At 45.6% G+C, this 17,318-nt stretch overlaps 1 long non-coding RNA gene across 1 annotated transcript; it reads right to left on the bottom strand.

The window, feature by feature from the left end:
- Positions 1 to 10,940: 10,940 nt before the first annotated feature.
- LOC134565018 (uncharacterized) lies at positions 10,941 to 15,759 on the bottom strand. The gene is made up of 3 exons (XR_010083754.1): positions 15,589 to 15,759; positions 12,843 to 12,944; positions 10,941 to 12,307 (listed from the first exon to the last, which is right to left on the bottom strand). It is a non-coding gene; the product is annotated as an uncharacterized LOC134565018 (long non-coding RNA).
- Between the last annotated feature and the right edge of the window lie 1,559 nt (positions 15,760 to 17,318).

The raw sequence follows: 17,318 nt of genomic DNA, 5'->3' as shown, positions 1-17,318 counted from the left end.
CTAATGAGGCTGTTTTTCTGCTTCACAACTCAAACTTGCCAAACCGGTTTGGCTGTCTCAAACTTCTTGTCTCAACACTCCCCCTCTCGCTGCTGTTGCTTTGTTCTTCTGGAGGGTCTGAGGAACGAGAAACCATTGCCTCGGTCTCGTCCTGCCCCACTGCCGCCGGAGCTCAGGGGCTGGTCTCCATCTCTCGCTGGGCAAGGGAGGTCGGGGGGAAGCCCCCCTCTCGTCGCTTGTGCTGGTTTCATTTGGGCACTTTTGAGAGCATGCCACTCTGCACCGCCTCTCCCCATTCCCCGCCAGGGATCTTCATTGACTTGAAAAGAACAGGGCTTATGCCTTTATTAATATTCAGCTCTTTAATAAAAAGTCATCAGCTGGATGGTAGGGTCTGACAGGAGTTTTTCACGCTGCTGTAGCAATCCAAAGGAGCAGGTGCTGTCCCAGTTCATCACTCCACTGCAAACAGTAGGTGCCGAGTCCTTGTTCCCATGGGAACAGCCAGAAGCTCTCTCTGGTCAACCATCAGAAGGCAGAGTGGTGGAGGTCTGTCACTGAAGTGCGGAGTAGCAGACGTCAGCTCTTTACCCTCAGGGAACAACCTTGAGAGTTTCCCGCTCTCTCTCTCAGTCACTTGAGCTGGCCCGCTCCCATTCCATTCAGACTCTTAATAGATTATGGCGAGTCTTCGAACCAGGCCAGGGGGGTGCGTCCACTCCTTCCTTGGCCAGGGCACCACCTGGATCTTTTCACTGTGTCCAGTCTTCCATTTTGGGGTGCCTTTCATCCCCAAAGAAGTCTCTCCCAGTGTGCTGTGTTCGTCTTATTTGCATATGCCCTCTTCAAGTAGGCAGCATGGGGGGGGAAACTAGGTAAGCTCCGATTACTGTAGGCACAGCTAGGACAATCACCTTGCTTTTAACATGCTAATGCAGGAATGCAGGACTGGCAGGATGGCTGCCCAGCCCCGCCAGGGACAGGGGGTCACCTGTCTCTGAGGCGCCGGGGCACCGGCACCTCCCATTGCCCCTTCCAGAGCTCCACAGAACCATGCTCAGCCGCCGCTTCCCGGGGGCAGGGGCTGCGACATCAGCCACGGCTCCCGGCCAGCACGTGGGAGAGGGGAGAGGGGGCCGAGACACCAGCAGCTGCAGTGGCTCCAGGCAGCCGCCAAGGCATCTCCCCAGGGCAGGGCCCCGCTTATAGCGGCGGGGGTCCGGCAGCAGATCTGTCAGGGCTGGGGACGGCGGCAGCAGTCTCAGGAGTTCTAGAGACATAACCCCGCCACATCTCGGGCTACGGCGGATACACAGGGGCAGCCTTTGGAGCATCCACATTGTGAAAAATGTGAAATGATTAATTCATGTTCTTATAGTTAATGAAATATTATTGAAAACTATAAAACTGTATATCTGTGTGTGTTATATGAAAATGTAAGTTTCAGGACACCTTGTAACATTTGGCTAAACCAAATTGTTGAAAAGGCAGGCGCCACCCGAGGAACTCCCATTCAGAAAGAGACAATAGGATTACGGGAAACCTACAGCCTCCTCGAGCACCGGCAGGAAACCCATCGAGATAAGGTGGTTGAAACATCAACGGTTCCTGACTACTCCCTCTCCGGTCATCATCCATATCTCGACCCTTCATCAGCCATAAGGATCTATAGAAACTGGACATTAACATATGAACTGAGAAAAGAACTCTTTCCAGCCTGGTCGGAGAAACCCTTGAATTTGAATAGCTAGCCGGGAAACAAAGGGAAATATGGGGAAATATTGCCGAGGGCAGAATAAAGTGTATAAAAACTAAGCCCCGAACCGGGCAAATTTGTGAACCGTTGGGGGAGTGTTGGGAAGGATGAAGTAGAAAGACCTTGCAAATATGGTGGTTTAGATTCTGGGAGTCTGAGTTCAACAAGCGAGATAGAAATGAAAGCAAGCTTTGAGATTTAGGGTGTGGGGTGCAGGGCCATCAGCTTGTGAACAACGACCTGCTAAGCTGAGGGCCAGCCCCCTTGATTAAACAATATACTCCTGCTAAGCTGAGGGCCAGATCCCTTTGATTAAACAATATACTCCTGCTAAGTTGAGGGTCAGATCATTTGATTAAACAATCCCCTTCTGCTTGCCTTGGGTGGTGAGACATTTCTATTGGCTGTATGTGTTGTTATCTTGTATTAGATTGGTTAGTCCAACTCATACTATTCAACTTGGAAAGATATTTAATGTACGGTATTCGGGACCTCGCTCGGTTGCTCTACTCTCTGCTCTCTCAGCTCGGTTCGCTGTTCCTGCTCTCCTGGCCTGCTTTAGCTGTGCCTAGCAGCTACAAGCAAGGCCCTCACAATAAACCACGTGCTACCCCTGCACATTGCTTATAGAGATACTTTGTCGCCGACTCTACCGTCACAGAGATACTCCTTCAGGGGAGATAGCAGACTGCCAGGTTCTGTATCTCACGGTTCACCCTTGGCATTTTCCTGGGAAAAAGACTGTCAAGTATCTCCGCTGTTGGTGGGTTTATCGAAGTTCTGTAATTCGATCTTTATTAATAAACCAAATTATTATTTTAATTGGAGTATCGTATTGGCATTTATAACACACACTCACTGAGAATTCGTTCATAACAGACTGACAACCGAAACTCATCCTCTGATGCATCGGAGAGACCGCAGGATGCATGGGGATTTCTATGGTTCAATCTCCGAGTTTCTTTATTTTTTTCTGGCATGGGAGCAGCCATTTTGGGACAGGCAGTTTCCGGGATGTCAGTTCCGGTTCTCATGCTCATCACAGCCAGGGCGTGTCTTTTCGGGCTGTGGGCAGCAAAGAGGGGTGGTGACTGGGACTGGGGACGGCCCATTAAAGGGGAGTGTCTCGCGCTGGATTGGGACTGAGTGGCGCCTTGGTCTGGGCGTGCTGCAAGGGAGGCTAGATGGTACCAGCCCACAAAAGGGGAAAATCCCATGCCACAGCAAAATGGCTCCGGCCACATACGTTTCCTTTGTTCACATGGGATTCATTTTCGGTGCGGTCTTTTTAAATTCACAAACTTGATTTTCTTGGGACTACTACTAGAAGGAGGATAACAGGAACATGAAGGGACAGAAGAGAGAAGGGGACGGAGAGCGAGTTTCGAGTGGCCCATGCTAACTCCCCGCGCGGGAGGAAGGAGGGGGTGCATGTTGGAACTGTCCAGACCGCTCCACTCTCTGCCTTTCAGGGTCGGTGTGAGGAACAGACTGCTTTTTAGAGTCGGGGGATTACAGTGTACATTTTTATATTCACTTCTACTTCGAGTTGGAGCGGCCTTAGCTTTTTAACTTGCTTTGCTCCATTTTTTTTTCTGTGGTTTCAGGTATGTTTTAACTTGTACTGAAACATGAGATTGGAAACTAGACAATATTAACCACAGAAACTAGAAGATATTTATTAAGAATAGGCATTCAGATGATGTGTGTTGCTTAATACTTGCTGCTCTGTATGATGCATCAGTTGCCTAATGTGATAAATAACCTGGGATAATTCGTGTTATAGTGTATATAAAATATGATGTAAGATATGTTTTAAAAATAAATGAAGCAAGCAAGCTCAGGCTTGTAGCAAATGCATTTAGGATGAACAACAGCCACTGTCGGGAATCCAAGGTGGAGAATACCCTGGCTGGAAATGCGAGAAACACCAAAATTAACAACAGAAAGGAAGGTGGGCTGAGAGCAGATCACGCCTTCTGGGCGGTGGAACTGTGAAGTGCCTGTTAGCGTAGGAAAACATATAACCACACGAAGGCGATCATATGCGGTTCTTTATTCAAGCGCGCGGGACACAGGGGCATCCAGTGCCCAAATCTTGTGCCCAAGAATACAGAGTTGACTTGTGATTTTTATAGTTTAAATTATACACATGTTAACTGACCTCTGTTGCAGGGAACAGTTAAAGATCGGGGACTAAAGAACGGGGTCTGACCCAATGTGGGTATATCACACGTTCTTCCCTTTATTCCTTGAGATGGCAGGTTAAATACAGACAGAATAGTTTACAAGAACAGGTGCATTCTGATAGGCAGTGAACATACAGAAGTATGTAAGCTATTGCAGTTTAAGGTAGCCACCGTGTCTTCCCAGTAACTGTTCCATGCTAGTAGCACCCCTACCTTAACACATTCCCAGTACCAGATAACCTTATCTGGTACTACATATGCTGGACGTACTAGGCCTACTAGGCCCTGGCCTGAGGCCTGGTCTGAGGCCCAGCTGTGGATAGCTCTGCCTTATGATCTAAGTTATCCTGTTCCTGCTACAGACCTCCACCCCTAGATACTGATTATCCTATTCCTTAGTTACTATCTTAAATCATACCTACGCTTCTACCCTGATCCACACTTGATTTGGTTAAAACAATGCTTCTCAATTATCTCCTGGGTTGCAGTCACACTTGATTCGGTCATTACAAAAGCATGGAGCTGGTTGCAGAAGCTGACGCTTGTTCCAAAGCCGAGCTGCGTCAAGTTCCAGTTGTACGTTCTCTACCTTTCTCCCCCCCACACATACCTCAACTTAACCCCGTGGTTAACTTATACAGAAATTATATTTTTAATCCTCCACCATCATGCCCAGCCATCAAGAACGATATGGATCTGGCAGCAATATCGGGAAAGACGCCCCTCTATGCAGAATTTCATCTCCCTATTCAGGCTTTCTGAGAAACGGACTTATTATTCATCTTTCCCTCGGAAGCCCCATTCAGCAGACTGGACGGCAGAAAGAGACTCATATGAATATGAAGGAAAAGAAGGGACAAAGAACTATGGGGGCCACAGGCAAAATAAACTGTTTATAAGGGGACCCCTAAACGGACTGAATTCGTGAACAGGGGTTCACCCAGTGCCGATCCCTGGACTCGACACTGAACTTCTGATTGCTGGCTTGTCCAAAATTTCTGTTTGTTAATTCTTTAATTAATAAAAATTATTTTATTAATTGGGAATTGGCTGAGTATTTATAACACCTAAGGAGGGAAGAGACAGGGCTATGTTTGGGAACAATAAAGAGGAATGCAAGGATGTCTGACAAGGTGAAGGATGTTTACCAAAACAGGAGACAAGAATACAAGATTATCAGAGATACTGAGATAACGAGGCTCCTCAGGCCCCCAGGACCAGATAAGACTGGCCTTATAGCTTAAACTATGACCAGAGGATCAGTGAGCATGCGCAAGGCAGAAGGGTCAGAAGTTCATCTCAATAGGAAGACTATTTTCTTCATCCCGAAGACTCCTGAGCAGACCACCAGAGGCAACTACGAAGGCACAAAAGACTGATAAGCTAATTAACATAGGAAGGGGGGGAGCCGAGGGATGAATATGCATGGGGGTATTGCGAAACTTGCTGCATATGTAACATACTATAGGATAAAAGAAAACGTGAGTGAGCGAGGGGCTGTACATGCCTTTGAGAGCTATCCCGCATCGCCCCCAGCGCTGAATAAACTACATACCTACTTTAAAACTCACTTTGTCTCTGAGTTTTAGAGTTTTTCCGCGGGTCAGTACTGAGGGCTTTTTCACCTTCTGATGTTACAAAGTCTACAATAGTCCGAAAATGGGACATCATTTCAAAGTAGGTCTCTCTTTTTTCTCCAGATTGTATAATTTTCACCCCAATCTGTCCTAAAAGTCCCATATAAGTTTTTCTGCTGCCATAGAGTTCTGGAACTGTTTATAGACTCATTTAACAAGTTTTTTGATCTCTTTCTTCTCAAAATTTAAGTCTTAAATTGCTAACTTACAATTAAAATAAAAATAAATGTCTCTCTCAACTACTGAAAAACTGGGTGCTTCTTTTCACTCACCGAAATGGCTTTCTGAGGCTTCCCCAGCTCCCTTGGTTTATTCCTGAATTCCTCAGAAATGCGGCGATTTTCCACCTGCAGTCTCAGCTCTGCGATGAAATGCGACAGAGGAGAGAGAGGGAGAGGGAGAGAGAGAGAGAAGGGGGGGGGAATAGCTACCAACAGAAGAGACTAAGTCCTCGTGGTTGTCCGCCAATAGATCCATCTTCTTCTGTGGGGAGATCTCAAATTTCAGTTTACTTAGAGAGTTTTTTAGTCTTTCCAAAGCGACAGGCAGCTGGCCAAAAGGTGGGGAGATCTGTATGAGGTCCATTGAGGGGAACAGGTACAGGACAGGCCATTCTGCAGCAAGCATAGCCAGTACAGCGTGACTTACCCACTGTTCCTGCATGGGTTATACCGGTTTTTGGTCCAGCGAGCACACCTGCAGGCAACACTTGGCTGACATCCCCCATCAGCCAGGCCGGAATTTCTGTGTTGGGGTTTTAGGGTTTCAGTCTCTGTCTTTTGGCAATGGTCATGAGGCAGATGAGGGATCTTCAGACCATCTCTTACAGGGAATCATCTCCGAAAGGCGTGACCGCGCCGTAGAAGGTTCTTTGCCCTCTGTTTATTTCCCAAGATCTTACATACAATACATATGCATAACCCCAGCATCTCCCATCCCCGCTCTGTATTAAAATGAGGCTATTAGTCCTTCATGCCTGGGCAATTCTTCTCTTGAATTGGGTCAGTGGTCTTGAAGGATAAAGTAAGGAATGTCTTCATCAGGTCTCCGTGACCCTCTGGCACGATCCAAGGTCCCCTGCTTCATGACTGATTAATATAAAGTCCAGGTGCTGGTCATTGTTCTACTGGTTTCAATCTGTTCTTATAGCGGTTCACTTACTCCACTTCCTTCTATAAACAGAACTGAAACAAGCTCATAGTGGCAAACAATATAACAATTAGCTCTAGCTTAAGCATCTAATAATCATTAACCTACTTACATCCTGATCAATATAAATTGCTTCTAACCCTTAGCTAAAATCTTAACTCTTTAAAATGATGATTCATTTCCCCACTTCTTCAAGGTTAGTAAATTCTTTTACTAATATATAGATTCTTCCTAATATATCTAAGTTGTGTGGTAGGTGTCTCAAAACTGTACCATATGCTCTTGATAGTGAAGTCAAAGCTGCTACTCCTTGCAGCATTGTCCAATTCCAAACAAGTATTATAACAGACAAGATCAAACTTACACCAACTAAAATGAGCAAAACAACAATTGGATGAACCAGGGTATTGAGTAAGCCGGTTGCTGTTGATGACCATCCAAAAAGCACATCCCACCAATGATGGGATGGGTCTTCTTCTAATCTTTTAAATACTCTCTGTATAGTCTCTGTGTCATGGTGTATTGTAATCAAAGTTGTCTTTCCTTCATTTTTAATTTCTTTAAGAATTTCCTTTAATTCATTATATTTCAACAATTGTGCAACCAAAGTTAAGTTCAGTTCATCCTTAGATGTTGCAATGTGTAATTTTGTGGTTTTATACCCCATGGTTTATTCCTTCCCCCTCCCCCCCCTCCCCCCCGGGTGGTGGTTTAGTCTGGGTTGTCTGTCTTCCCTGATACCTACCTGTATTCCTGAATGTTCCCTGTCCATCCTCCCCGGTACCAGCCCCTGTCTGGACTGCCCCTTGGGGAATCCCCCATTCTTCAAAGCTCCATTGGTTTGTTTCTATAAACCTCCTTATATTAGCCTTCACACTGGCTTTATGTTTTGTAAACTTCACTCTGTGTTCCTCCCTGGTCTTGTCCCTATTGGCCCCTTGACCCTAAACCCCACCTAGATTCTGTCCCTTAGAACCCACGGTCCTGGCTTTGTCCCTGGTCTTGACCTCTGCACAATATTCGAGTTATGTGACGTGATAATAAAGAAATCTCAGACTGCATGTGAAGCCCACTTTGCTCCTTTCTACACTGACCCAGCAGCAACCGCTTAGGACTCTTAGGACCCCGGGGGCTGTGTCGTGCCTCTGCAAAGTGCCTTATCACCAGGCACATGACGGCATTTATAGGCACAGGCAATATTTTTTGGACAGTAGTCAAGTTCACCTTTATATGTTGGTACGATATGACAGGTGCCTGGTAGGAAAAGTCACATCTTTCAATTTTGACAAAGTTACAAATGCACAGGTTAAACCGAGTTTCATTCACAATGATCTCATCCACCATTATAGTGGGGCATGCTGTTCTGAGGCAGACACAACCTTGTCCTGTTTAGATAAGCAGGACTGTCTGATTAATGGGATGCATTTCAAAGTAACAAATGCTTTGTTCTGTATCTAAACAAATATCTTTATCATCACCTACACTGCCTTTACATATAAGCCCTAATCGTTCCCTCATTGAGCAGGATTCTAAGTTAACAGTTCGCCACCTTCTTTCAACTTTCCGTGCCCACATTCTGTGTTCAGAAGGATATAGTATGGTCCCTTCACGATTTAGCTCTAAAGCAACAATTGGATGTATCACGCTTACTGATGCATCATATATGGTTAAAACAAAAGCCGTTACCGTATTTGTCATGGGATTATAAGTAAAATTAACTGGAACCCACCAGGATTGGAGCTCTTTTTCTAGATCTGAGGCATTATCCCAAACAACTTTATGGATTTCGACAAGGAATATGCCTTCTCCCCCGTCCCTAATGACTGAGGCCGCCACTGATTGCATCCATAACTGTGCTTGTGTACACCTAAGAGCTAAAGAAATGTTCTTACTAGCTGTGCCTAAGGTGTTAATTATCATCTGATGATTCTGCTCTTCTGTGTTTTCTCAGTCTGGTAATATTTTGGACAACTTTCACTGGCTGGTACCTAATGCTAATAAGGAAGATTGTAAAGGTTGTTGCAATTTGACTATATTACTGCCATTTACTGTCAATTTGTTCATTAATACTTCAGAATCCATTGTGTTTAAAACCCTTAGTCCTGTTACCAATAACCTAGTAAGGTGTTTCCTCTGTCTGGACATATAAGGCATATGCTTCTGCAACTAGCTGGTCCAATCCATGAAAGAGGTCCTTAAGAATGGAGCACACTCCGGTCGAATGGCAGAGGCATTCATGTGTATTGCCATCTCTACCCGTTTTAATGACCACTTTGGATTAACTAGCAATTTTTGAATTCCTGTCTTCTTAACAGCATATGGCCTAATTTTGGTAATTATGGGAGCTATGGGTTCTAAAGTGATTTGAGTAGCCGTGGTTTCTCTTAGTGTTGGCATTGGTTGAGTTATCTTAACCTCATTTTTTTGGGGATCAGTACAAATTTGGGTTATAGTATAGTCAATCTTAAAATCCTTAATTGCACAGCCTTCTGTTTTGAGCCTAAACTTAGAACAGTTGGTTAAACATTTGTCACAGCATTCAGGACCAATTCAAAAAGGTTTCATGAGTTCTTGATGAAATTCATGAAATCTATCCTGGACAAACACACCGCAACACGGACGGGCACTTTTTTCCTCCAGGGTTGGGGAGGCGTCATGGCCGCCACTGTGGTGGCCTCCATAATGGCACAGCCTGCAGGGATACATGACCCTGGCCGTTGCCATCTCGGCGCGATCCATGGCAAGCCTTGGCTGCCTGGCCGCCCCTAGCTAGCCGGTGCGAGCAGAAGGGCAGAGACGGCGGTGGCGGCAGCAGCTTCCCCTTCCCAGCACCCCACATGAAAAGAGGCATTAAACAGCACTAGCAGGGTCATCTGGCCAGCAGCGACAGCATGACCAGCAATTCCCCAACAGGGAACCTAGGCGAGATCAACTTCTCAGCGCTGCAGGATCTTGCAAGAATCTTTGAATTAGTGGAACCTGTTGACAATGATACCTACAAGTAGCAGGTTTTTTCTAGTCAGAGAAGAAGAGAAAGTGAGGACATTGGAGCTGACATTCCTCTGCAAGCTGTTGTGAAGACTATAGTAAAACAAACTGTCCCCTTGTAATGCATGAAGGCCACAGGGGATACAAAAATCCACTTGCAGCCCATGGAAAAAGTGCTCATGCCAGAGAAGATGGATATTAGAAAAAGCTGTGGTCTAGTTAGAGACTTGAATAGAGAGAGAGAGGGCCCTTGCTTCCAAACTAGAGGAGCCTATCCTTCAAAGACTGCACCCCGTGGACAAGTGACCCTAGCCACAAGAGTTTTGGGAAGACTTTGCCCATGGGAGGGACCTCATGGCATAGCAGATAAAAACCTCCTCTCCCAGAGAGAATGGAAAAAGATCTCCAGTGACAAACTGACCAAAACCCCCACACCCTGTCTCCCAGCTCTGTCGGTGGGAAGGAGGGAGGAACTGGGGGAAAAAAGGTGTTTTAAAGGCTTATTTTACTTCTCACTATCCTCCTCTAACTCTGTTAATAATAAATTTACTTTATACCTTTAAATTTGAACCTATTTTGCCCTTAAAGTGTTTTTTTATCCTAGTCCTTAACTCATGAGCCCTTCATCAATTTTTTTCTCTCTCCTCTGCCCAACTGTAACAGAAGAGGATAAACGAATGACTTTTGTAAGTGCCTGGCATTTAGCCAGTGTCAAACCATGACAGGGATACAGCTTGTGGTGCAGGGAAAGGAGCATATAGCAGGAGTCGGGAGGTGAGCTGCAATCCCTGCTCATCCACCAAGATGCCTTAACCTCTGTGATCCTGTTATCTGAAAATGGGGATAATCATTCTTACCCACCTAGACCCCTTGAAAGGATGTGATGGGATTAGTTAGCAGCAGATCTAGAAAATTCAAATTGATAAGCACACTAACGAACCGCACAAGTCTCCACTCTGGTGCTGGCTCAGGGATGGGATGGAACAAGCTCTGCTCTTCCCACTGTCTTTTTATCTTTCATTTGTGGATGCCCAGAGGAGTCCAGCTGCACATGGCCATCAAAAAGCAGAGCCATAAGGATACCTAAACCCATGCCCAGCTTGTGCAGGGATAGATAGCCCTTATCCAGGCAGCAATTCTGTCACGGGATGAGTGGGAGCTTCAGACAAATCCTGCTTTAGCCTCATATTTTGGCAACAGTTTAAATTTAAGGACTCACTCTGGTCTGCAAGTTCTAAGGATGGCAGATCAGGTCTATTTATAAAATGAATTATTTATTAAACAGACAAGAGATAACAGGTAAAAGATCTCAATCAGAGTTACTGCACAGTATAAAACTAAAAAGAACTACCAGTAGATTGCAACATAACATAAAACAGTGCATGATATTAAGGTATCTGTATTAAAGCTAGCAAAAGAAATAGTATTGATTAGGAGTCAAATGTAACTTACTACCGAAATGATGATAATGTACACAGATTCCTTTTACTTAATCCCTGGGGAGTAACCTCGAAGCAGGCATCCCTACTCATGGGGGAAACACCACACATTTCCAGGGAAACCTATAGAAAGTTTCTGCTTTGTGAAAGTTTGGTGTGGCTTTTTATAGTTTTAAAGTGAGGTGTCTGTCAGTCAAAAATCCAGCTTATCTTCCACTTCTTGGGAAGTGGGAAATCAGACTCATGGGGTAAGATGAGGGCAGCTCCCATGGGACTGTGGGACCCTGTTGCATCTCCCCCTATGCAAAGGCAAGCTCTGAAAAAGGCATCAAGCAAAGACTCAGTGTCCCTCAGCCAGACACATCCCATCATGACACCTCTATTTTAGCATCTAGTCTGGGGAAATTTCTCTTTTCTCCTTCTTTTTGAGCACCAGATCAGGATAAAGCAAGAGCTTCAACGTGGTCTGGTTACCCCATGAGCACGCCTTGCAACTGGGATGCTGCCAGATGACAGTGCAACCACCAACACTGTGCCAGCAAACATCAAACCCCAGATATTTTATACTAGATTTTAAAGGCTAGAAAATATTTTATTTACAAATCTGCAAGTTTCAGAAGGGGAAAAAAAATAAAAGCAAAAAATTGATGAAACCAGTTGTGAAATCACTGACATTTGCCATCCTCCCAGGTGTCTTGGTTTGGAAAGACAGGTATCTGTCAGAGAAAACTGGAGTTTCCCTTGCAATGGAGAATGTAAAACTCTTTCCTTCCAAATTATTACAATTTTGCAATTAGGAACATTCAGGCAAAAATATGGGAATAGGAGTAACAGTTCTTTACCGGGAATATTAAAAATGCAAGCGCAGTAATACAAAAATAATAAAAAAAAAAACCAACAGAAAAAAAAATCCCACAAAAACCAAAAAAACCAAGCAAGCAAACAAAAAAAACATCTTAGAAAACCTTGACAGAGTCAGGAATACAACCTGACACCCTGTTGGCCAGGGTGTTGGAAGCAGTCCAAATAAGTCCTCCTGGAGTGACAGATGTGGTTCTCTTGGAGTAGAGATGATGACAGATGTGGTTCGATTGGAGTAGAGATGATCTTGAAGTGGCCGTGAGATGAGTCTGGTCTTCCTCTGAGAATCTAGTGGAAAAGAGGATGCCCTGCTGTTCTGAATTTCAGGTTTTATCCAGGTAGGAATGCTTGGCTCCTCCCACTGGGTGGAGCATCTCACAATGGAATGATTTAATTTTATCAGTCATATGATGAGCCTTAATGGCTCATTAACAGCAGATATCCTCTTGGAGGGAGGATGCATTGTGGAAGAGATAAGGAACATTGCTCCCCTGGTTTTAACAACTGGCCCATTAACAGAAGGCATCCACCACCCTCCCCCCTGGAGTCACAAGAGATAAAGGAAAAAAACAACATCTTCCCAACTGGTTTCAACAGATGAAATAGAACACACATTTTTTGGTTATATAACCTAAGACACCAGGACACTCTGCAGACTGCTGCCAAGATTGTTTAAACCACACAAAGCAGAAGATGCTGCTGCTGGAGAACTGGGTTAAACATCTACCCAGTTTCACTCTAAAATCCAACTGGAAGTCCACATGTGCTTGCCTCCCCGTGGCACCCTATGCACTGGGCCTCAAGGATGTAGGGAAATACTCACCCAGCACCATACAGAGAGGGACTGCAGTCACACTATTATTCTTCAGGATGTGGTTCTGACAGAAAGCATGACCAGTAGAGGCTGGGGTTCATGTTGCTAACCCTGTGTGGGGACAATGCTCTTGGGAAAATTGTCTTGGGTGCCATGGCCAATTCAGTGCTATTATTCCACCCACGCAGTTTAAGTCTGTCTAGGCTAGGGTAACTGATACAGGGAGGCAAACTCCCCTTCCCCACACCTCCTCTGAAGATGGGGAAGAGAAAGGAGAGGGACAGAAATGTAGGGGACCTGGCTTGACTGCAGGCACTGACCCAGCAACTGATCTAACTGATCTGAGATACAAAGCAAAGCCTCTACACCATCAACTTGAGAAGCAGCAAAGAATAAAAAGCCATTTCTAACAAAGTTAAGCACATACTGAGGATGACAGAGGAACAGACACACGGAGTCAGCGTGCCCTCAAAGGGAAGGCTGAAATCAGTAACATTGCTAAAAATAAAAATCTTTCTGGATGACACTGCAGTTGTCGGGCTTACGCAGGAGAGATGGGACCACTGAGCGATGTTTCAAAGCATGATTTATTGCTACAGTCTCATGAAGGAGTCAGAATGTCTTCACCACATGAGACAGAGGTCAGCAATCTGTGGTCAGTGGTCACAAGACCACAGGTTACAAGGTGTTTTAAAGGTTTATTAGCCAATAAACTACTGCCACACAGATTATTTCTACTTTCACACCAATAGCTAATTAATTTGTATCACACGACTTGCCGCAATGTGGACTTTCTTAACCAATCATATAATGACACACAAAGCTACTTGCTACACCTTAAAACTTTTTACTATTTCTGTAACTACTTCTATATCCAAACTTTAAAACCTTAAAACTTTCCACTACCCAGCTTAACACATCTCTGTCTAAACTATAAACCCACATTCTTGCTTATGGTCTCTAAAGCAGATAGCCTTTTCCAAGGTCTCAAGTCGAACCCTGTATTCATTTCTGTGTTTGGGCCTGCATGCACAAGGTTTTGAGAATTTTCTGTGCCTGGATTTTCCATATGCAGTTGCAGCTCAAAACAATCAAGTTGTACACAAAGGCTTCATCTACTGAGAAATCACAAAATAACATATAGTCCTGCCTCCAGTTGTCGCTGTGGAGTCAGAGACAGGGACGAGACATTAACACACTGAGATCACACAGCAAAAGCAACGTTTATTGTCTGGCAGCTCATCTTATAGGGTTTCCAAAATTCCTGCGCTTACAGACATGATTGGTTAAGGGTTTTAACTCCGCCTAGCTCACTGGCCAATGATATGGGTGTATCCGTGCTTCAAAGGGGTTGGTGGAGGTCCTCTGTCTGGGTTTGAATCCAACCTATTGTTATCGTGTCCAGGGATGTTACATTCCCCTGTGGGAATGGTCTCTCCCCCCTCAGGGACCCCTAGAGCTTGTACCATGTAGTTTGACCCTTCCTTCCCTTTCTGACCCCATTGGCTGTGTCTCAAATTGCCCCTCCCTGGCAAGAGTTGAGAAAAGACCCTGTTCCTCTGTGCACGCCCTCTTTCCCTCTGGAGACCACCTGGAATAAACATCTTGATCTGTAGCTGAGGGTCAGAGCCTCTTTTGGGTCCTTTTTCTTGTCTATGAAATATTCCTCCAAAGCCTGAGAAGGCCTGAGCTAGCTTGGAACTTCGCAGGGATTAAAAAGGAGGATTTATTTTCAATTTGTGCCCAATTGGGTTTTTATGAATTTCTAGAAGCCCACGTGTGAGCTGGAGACCCCCAAACAGGGTCTCAGAAGCTTTTGGGAAGATCAATTCCCCTACGGCATTTTTGGCCACATTCTGTAGCTATAAGTGTGTAGGGATAGAGCTCGTAGCTTGTGTTTTCGCCCAATCACGAGTGAGCTTAAGGCAGGACCTTCAATTGCTCCTGGCTCAGCACCACACTCCCACAGAACAGGTAAGTACCTCTGTTTGGCTGTTACCCCGGGAATAGCCTTCAAACTGGGAGGGAGTAACTTCTTACCATCGGGACTGTGGTAGGCGGGCGGGCACTAGGACCCTGCGGCCAGAATTGCGGTTGTTTCTTTTTTTCTTATTTTTTTCCTCCGGTCGCAGCCCGCAGGCCCCTGGAGCCGCTCTGCCCCAGGGAGCCGTTTTTTTCGGGGAAACCCCGGCTCGGGCAGGTCCCCCACAAGCCAGGCAAGGCTGCGGGACCACCCCGGTGCCACCGGAGCTGAAAAAAAAAAGGCGCTAAAAAGCGATCTCAGCCCCGGAGTTTCCCTGCCTGTATTCTCGGTATTTAGGAGACACAGGACTGTAGAGCCAGATTATTGCATCCGGAAGGTGGATTTTGAACAAATAGCTTTCAGAAATATCGAAAAAAGGGCATTCAGTTATCTGTTCACCAAAAGAGTGTATTAAAACAGCTTCAAGATCTTTTCATTAATGTTAGAATTTCCAAAAGGCTGCAGAAAAAAATCGTTTGCTGGCTGGAAAATGAGTTCCCAGAAGCTGACCTCTTGCAAATAGATACTGTATCATTCTGGGACCACGTAGGTAGTGTTATTACAGAAAGAGTACAGGGTAATGATCACACTGCTTCCCTATTTATTCCCATATTTTTGCAAGCACGTAAACATCTCCTGGAGTTACAAAAAAACAGCCAGCCACAGAAAACCTCCCCATGTAACCCTCTCTCCGACCCTCCCTTATACCCTGGTTTACCATCCTCACAGTACCCCTTTAACACAGCAGGTTTTTCTCTGGCAGACTCCTCCAGGGGTGGGATGCCTCTCCAGGGCTCTGGCCATGCTGCAGATCCCCTGGAAGCAACACTCCACGTGCCGGACAATAATGGCAGCTGCCAGGCGCCCAGACCTTCTTCCCATAATCCCTTTTTCCCCCCGATCCCCTCCCCTACTCCATACCCCTTTCCCAATCCCTTTTGTCCCTTCTGCAGCCCCGCCCCACCGCTCCTCCCCCTGCCTCCCTCTTGGCTGTGGCGGCGGCAGCAAAGGGGGCGGGCCCGTCTCGCCTTACAGCCACAGAGGGGGGTGTGATTGCCTCACAGTGGGGGGGGGGGGGCGAGTCCCTTGCAGCGGGGGGAAGGGAACAGCCTCCTCTGCCGAGCCAGGACAGAGGGAGAGAGCCTCCTTTTCCCAACCCCCAAGGGATTGCAAACGCTGTACCTCCTATGCCCCAGACACTGGGAGACCAGCAGAAATTTTAAGACCTTTGGCAAATGTGGATGAAAACATTTTCTCTGTTGCTCCTGTCACATATGTTGGTAGAAAGCATGGAACCAGGCAATACCAGCCACTTTCCTACCAGGATAAGAAAGAACTTTGCAAAATTCAACCTGAATTTGGCAGATCTAGTGCAATATTTAAGGGCATGTTTCGAGCCACATTTAATTCTAATGAAATGGTGCCTAGGGACATCAAAGACTTATTTAGATGTCTCTTATCTCCCTCAGAGTATGATCTGTAGGATAGTATGTGGAAAAGAGCTTTAAGAACATTATTACAGGAGATGCATCAAACCCCTAATGCAGCTAAGGACACTGAGGGACATGATATTACACTTGAACATCTGTGTGGGGAAGAGGCCTGGCATTGCCCAGAAAAACAATCTTGAGTGTTATCCAAGCCAATTTTACTTAAGATTAGTGCTGTTGCAGAGAAAATGTTTTATCAGCTACCAACAATGGAAGGGAAAGGCAGTTACGTCAATATTAAACAATTTGCTACAGAGAATTTCTTGCAGTTTGTTGATCGTCTGAGGACACAGGTGGAACAAAAAGTACAAGACCCCGTGGTGCAGGCAGAACTGATTAAGGAGATGGCTCAAAGGAATGCTAACGAGACCTGTCGTAGAATTATTCTTAGCCTTCCCCTAGAACCTCCGCCTAATCTGTCCCAGGTGACAGAGGCTTGTTCAAGGAGGGCGGAAATGTTCTGCACATCTGAAGGAAATCCAAGACCTGCACACCCACAGCCTAAAGTACCTGCGGTACCAAACCCAAACAGGCAACCAATGTCAACAGATGAGCTGAAACGCATCAACTGCCTCCGCTGCAAGAAACCAGGACACTTTGCCAGAACCTGCCCTCAGACCCAGAAGCAGAAGAAATTCAACAAACAAAAAACCTGAATTTACAGCGCGTACCCGCTGCTGATACTACAACGCGCAAAGATATAAATACAGCCGGACTCACATTGGGAAAAGCCTCTCTCTTAAAAAAAAAGGAGGAGGACGGGTCACATGGTGTGGGGTTGCGGAAAAATGTAAATGTTAAATGTTCAACTAACAAGGTTTGGCAGCCACTAGGCCGATTCAAGCTTGTGACTACCAAAGGTTTTCATTTCAGATCTACTGAGTGGATGGTCATAACAGTGGACCTGTCAAACATCTCACAGGACCTGATGGTTTACCACATGGGATTGGACAGTGAGTATTTTGTTATTGG

Source organism: Prinia subflava, assembly GCF_021018805.1.
Source record: "Prinia subflava isolate CZ2003 ecotype Zambia chromosome W unlocalized genomic scaffold, Cam_Psub_1.2 scaffold_31_NEW, whole genome shotgun sequence".
NCBI classification, from domain to species: domain Eukaryota; kingdom Metazoa; phylum Chordata; class Aves; order Passeriformes; family Cisticolidae; genus Prinia; species Prinia subflava.
The sequence above is the reverse complement of the archived record's forward strand: the minus strand, read 5'-3'. Positions and strand labels throughout refer to the sequence as shown.